Here is a 6,097-nt window from a genome sequence, read left to right as displayed (position 1 = left end):
CCTCCAGAGCCTTTTGATCAGTAACCTATCCACTTTAAATATTTATTTTATCCACCACGGATGTACATTTCTACAGTATGTGGCAGTGACAAGAAGCATGGAGCCTTCTGTGTTTTGTCACCATTAAGGGACATGCTCATGACATCACATTATTATGGCAAGTGACCTAGTGTTAGAAAGCTCTCCATCTCCATCTTACTGAGCTCTGTCCTCTTGCAACATCACATGCTGAGTGAAGTATTCTCGGTAAATTCAAATTGTTTAGCTTGAACCAAGATGTGCAAGTGTCAGTTAGTGTAATGTACAAATGTCTCGAAGACTGTGTTGGAGGATTCTTACCCAAAGACCAGTGATTGAATGTCCTTGACTGCTGAAGTGTTTCCCCAACAACCACCTTACCTCAAACAGACCATCACTCACAGCAAACTACCAGCCCCTCAGGAGAACATAACACCGTACAAATAAAAACTGAAAGAACTGTACTTGCTGTAAATCAGAAACAAAAACAAATGTTGCTGGAAAAGCTCAGCAGGTCTGGCAGCATCTGTGAAGGGAAGTCAGAGTTAATGTTTCAGGTCTGGTGACCCTTTATCAGAACACTCATCACCCTGCCACTACAACTTCTGCAAGACATACCAGATCGACACAGATACCACCATCACACTTGGGAACACCATCCACCACATACACGATAGGTACTCATGTGACTCATCCAATGTTGTCAATCTCATATGCTCACTATGATCTTGTGCTACAAATTCTGTGTCTTAGGATCCTGCCCACTAGCTACCTGACAAAGGAGCAGCACTCCGAAAGCCAGTACTTTCAAATAAACCTGTTGGACTATAACCTAGTGTCATATGATTTTTAAGTTTGCTCACTGCTGTCCAACACCAGCATCTCCTCATCATATGCTACAGGCAAGGACGCCCTGAGGCATAGTATATTGATGAGACCATGCAGATGTAATGGCAATGGATGAACAGACACCATACGACAATTGCCAGACAGGAATGTTCCCACCCAGCTGGGTAACACCTCAGCAGCCAAGGACATTCAGCCTCCGATCTTCGGGTAAGTTTCCTCCCAGGCGACCTTCAGGACACGCAACAATGCAGAATCCCCGAGCAGAAACCGATAGCCAAGTTCTTCATGTACCCATGAACATGGCCTCAACTGTGATTTTGGGGTCATACCACGTGACATGTAACCTCACCATAATGTTCGGTGTTTGCAAAATCTTCCTTACTGTTCCATTTTCAAACCATCACTTTGATAACTTGTTGTTATTTCTCTACCTTAATTAGTTCATACAGTTTTGGATTACTTGTTACTTTGGTTAGACCTTTGTAATGTGATTCTTAAACCTATCATATTATTCCAATCATGTGGTTTGTCTCCAGCAACATCTTATTTTTGATATTTTGTAATTATCTCTCTTCTTTAATTAATTGAATCATAGGAAGTGAAGGGGGACCTGTTCCGCTGTGCACTTTGTGATTGAGTTGCCTATTGTTCCCAAAGATGATTTTTTTTAAAAAACTAACCAAATCACCTTGGTTACTGATAAAAAGAACAATTATACTCACACCATTTGACACTTCTGATCACCTGCAAAGACTTGTTATTCAGCCTGTTATTAAACACTCCACTCACATCATTTTTACCATCTTTTGACACTCTTAATTACCTGCAATGATCTCTCCACCTATAAATTTTGTGCCTACGCGTTTCGCTCCACTACACCTGACAAAGGAGCAGCACCCTGATAGCTTGTGATTTCAAGTAAACCTGTTGGACTAGAACCTGATGTCATGTGACTTCTGACCATATCATGTCAGACACCACTTTCCAAACCCATAACTTTTACCATCTAAAAGGGGAGCAAATGCATGGGGACATCACCTCCTGCAAGTTCCTCTCCAAGTATCACACTACCCTGATTTGGGATTATATCCTTGCTCCTTCACTTACATTGGACCAAAAACGCAAAATTCCAGCATTAACACAACTGTGGGTATAAAAGCACAAGATGACCTGCGATGGATCATGACTACTCAATGTTCAGAATGGACATGAAATGCTGTCTTGCCATCAACTCTTAAATCTCATGAAATAACAAGTAGACATACACAGTAATTAAAAATGTTTACATTTTTGTAACAAACTTATTTTTCAGATGCCCTAATAAAACTTCACCAGGTTCTCAAATATGTCAAGTAATAACTCTAATCACAAAAATACATATATTTTCTAAAATATTGCCAGGTCTTACTGGTTCACAGTAGCCATGATGTGGAGGTGCTGGTGTTGGACAGACAAAGGAGCAACGCTCCAAAATCTTGCACCTCCAAGTACATCTGTTGGACTATAACGTGGTGTTGTGTGACTTTTAATTTGGTTCACAGCAGGTTTTATAATCAATGATATGCAAAGTAGTTTGAAGTGATAATTGAGAAAGAAACAATCAAAGTCAGTGCACTTTGTGGTTGAGTTGCCTATTGTTCCCAAAGATTATTTTTTTTAAAAAAACTAACCAAATCACCTTGGTTACTGATAAAAAGAACAATTATCTAGCATGAGTATCAATAAGAAATACAGGGAGAAAACCAAAAGGAGAAAATCAACTCCCATCTATTGATAGAACCTGTACACCGCTAGTTTTTCCACTCCAAACTTAAATGCATTGCAACTTTAATTTGTTGAGGTCATCTTTTTTAGTAATAACTAGTTGGTCTTTATTCAAAAAATCGCTTATGCAAGGTGAACAATTCATTAACATATGCAAGCCTTCTCTGGACATCCTTATGTGTGTAAAGTTACAAATCATAGTGGAGCTGCAATAATCACAAATTGATGCCTTTAAAAGCAAAAAGCTGAATTTTGCAGGACTTCAACAATTGTCCAGATGGAATTAACACAAACTTCAGAATAATTAGGAAAGTATGACTTACCATCACTGAAAGATATGAAGTCAGTGATGTTTGGACCATGTAGGTAACCTATATTTCAATTCACACACCAGAAAGCAAGCTTAAAATATTCTTAACTGTGTCAGCACTATTCTGCTCATCATATAGGTTGAAGATGAAGCCTGTGGATACAGAAGCGTCAATGCTCTATTTTGAGAGGTTCAGTGGAATGGATTGGGTAAGTGTTCCCTTTTCAATACTGTATTCACATACTTTAATTAATAAATGTACTGTGCAAAAAATGGTGAACACAGCATCACCTATGATTGTAAGCTTTGTATGACTTATGTTATGGACTAGGCCACACCACTCAAAATATTTATAAGCAGGCAGCCCCAGACCATAACTTTGCAATTTGTTTTGGTAAGTGTACAATGAAGATTACCCAGAGTAAGTTAGATAGGTTGATTACGAGGTTTTAAAACAGACAGAAATTTATTCACAAAATTATGCAATGAAGCACAAAGATCAGAATAAAGAACCCCTATAGAACTCAGTCTATCCAAACTAGACCTAATTATGCTGTTCCAAATGTACACAACAATCCCAATAAATAAACTCCCTTTAAAGACCAGAATAAGTGGAACACATGATTACAGGTTGAGGTTGAAGGCAGAGAGAGAGAGTTGAAAACCTTACCAGTTCAGACTGAACTAAACTGCGCAGCTCAGCTAGACAGCTGACCACTCCCCATTCTCTATACAGGTCACTTCTAAGATATGACCACTTTGGCTTGAAGTCTGATCTGTGTACATATAAACAAAAGGCTTCTCAAAATCCTTTTCATCTCTGTACCAAACGAGACTGATCAGAGCCCACCTTGCTTTATTACCCCTCTAAAAAAAATCAAGGAGAGTATCCTTGAGCCAAGGAACAGCTTTTAGAAAAGGGACGAGCTTTGTGACACTTGTAGTTGCTTTACTATAATAATTGCAAAAGATCACTTCACGAAACCCGTGGACTATTGCAACACAATCTACTCACACATTGAGATAACTGAGTTCCTCAATGGAATCACTCTCCAGCTTAACTGGAACACTCATGGCCAGAAAGGTGGGATGGATGCCCAATTATTATACATTCAATAAAAGGAGTACCATCAAGATAAGGCCATGGTGCACCAACGTCAAACCAAACATATAATGCCCAAATGAGTAAGACAGCCATGTAATAGGTGAAATGTTTTCATCTGATTGTATAAGTTTCTCGATTTGCTTTTACAATTACATTTATACCCTTGTACTCAACCATGTTCTATAACAAAGGCTCTGATAATATAATTTCAAAAACAACTTGTAAAGAGACAAAAAACTTCAAAGCATATGCTTTTTTGTGCCTCAGTATGCAATAAATTAAAACAAGACTGCGGCTAATTGTTAGGTACTGCAAGTGTTTTGCACATGTAATTTTAACTTTGCTATGTCGTGAACCATATGTGCCATGTCATTTCAATTAATTTCAGAATAAAATCAAATATACAGTTGTATATGTTAAATTGAGACAAATTCATTTCTGTTTTATTTCAAAGTTGGATATACAGAGGCCTGCATTTAAGAGTTGATATATTGTTCCGAGTAGAAGTTTCAGGTTATGAACTATATTTTCACCTTCATGTTAATACATCTTCCTCTTTCAAGTGCTGACATCTTTTGTCCACTCAAGGAGAAAAAACCCAAGGCTTCCAACTGTTTCTGAAAGAATTGTAGCGTTTTCAACTCCACAGCTTTTCCCAGCATCCCATTCCATGTGTTCATCACTCTGTATGAAGAACTTTTAGATATCAGTTTTAAATTTGCCCTTTACTGGTTTGAATTTGTGTTCATGCTCTGGTCCAATTCTTGCACTTTAGATTGAAGTAGTTTTACTAGTCCACCTTTACAAAGTCTTTTTGCCCCCTGTCAAAGCTGAAATGTTTACATGTTTTTTCTCTTCCTTCATTGTGTACTCATCTGGAGAGAAAAGAAATGGACAGAGTTAAGGGGAACAGATGGGCATGTGGAATGAGGCGAATTGCTCTTGCAAAAAGCCAACACACACATGGCCCAACACCCTATTGTTCTAATATTTAATCTCTGACATGATTCAATTAGCTACTGCCTTATGCCTTGAAGGAAACTACATACTGTGTTTATGATGTGATCTGATCACAACACTGTATAGTTTGAGCATATACCTTCGACTGTGCTGTTCTGCCTGCACAGTTCAGTAGTCTGTCATTCTGTAATGTTGAGAGATTCAACTGCACCTTCTACATTTACAAAATGAAGTACCAGACACCCTATTTCTTCCGAGGTGTGGAACTTTAACTTTGTCCACCTTAAATTTTACATACCCCCACTCTGCCAACTTAATTCTTTTGCACCATTAGCTTGGAATTCAAGCTGCCGCTTCAGAAGATATTTGGTATTTTGCATACTTTACTGTTTTGCCATTGTGTTTCAAAATTGAAATGGTTAACATAAGTTAGAAATTTCAAAATGTACAATGCTAGATCCTAGAGTACATTATTCAGAGCATGAGCTCACCAACCCTGGAGTAATTTTTCCACCAGCCTACTGTCCTTCAACCAATATTCATGGTACGTAAATGGCAATTGGGATGATTGCAGGTTATTTTACGTTCTTTTTATTTGGATGAGCTTTTGCACTTATTTCTATGACATATTTATATAATGAAGTCACCATAGTATTGCCCCTGTCGGGCTTTGCTTGTTCCTGATTCCCTGGTCACATGGGTGCTTCCCCTGGTGGTGGAAATATTAAATAAAATTATTTGCACAATGGTGGCTTCACCGAGTCCCTGCACTTACACACATAGAAAATGGTTGCTGTGAGGGAAAATAAGCATACTGCTGTGTAGCAGTCATAGAGATGTACAGCATGGAAACAAACCCTTCGGTCCATCCCGTCCCATATCCCTTCAAACCCTTCCTATTCATATACCCATCCAAATGCCTCTTAAATGTTGCAATTGTTCCAGCCTCCACCACATCCTCTGGCAGCTCATTCCATATACGTACCACCCTCTGCATGAAAAGGTCGCCCTTAGGTCTCTTTTATATCTTTCCCCTCTCACCCTAAACTTATGCCCTCTAGTTCTGGACTCCCCCACCCCAGGGAAAAGAC

The 6,097-nt window shown here is 38.8% G+C and overlaps 1 long non-coding RNA gene across 1 annotated transcript in view; it reads right to left on the bottom strand.

Annotated features, from left to right (window-relative positions):
- Positions 1–4,462: 4,462 nt before the first annotated feature.
- Positions 4,463–6,097, bottom strand: part of LOC122561917 — a 6,153-nt gene continuing 4,518 nt past the window's right edge. The window contains exon 2 of the long non-coding RNA XR_006315148.1: positions 4,463–4,921. This is a non-coding gene — a long non-coding RNA (uncharacterized LOC122561917). The remainder of the gene's footprint in view (positions 4,922–6,097) is intronic.

This window comes from Chiloscyllium plagiosum, chromosome 24 (assembly GCF_004010195.1).
Source record: "Chiloscyllium plagiosum isolate BGI_BamShark_2017 chromosome 24, ASM401019v2, whole genome shotgun sequence".
Classification (NCBI taxonomy): Eukaryota; Metazoa; Chordata; class Chondrichthyes; order Orectolobiformes; family Hemiscylliidae; genus Chiloscyllium; species Chiloscyllium plagiosum.
The sequence above is the reverse complement of the archived record's forward strand: the minus strand, read 5'-3'. Positions and strand labels throughout refer to the sequence as shown.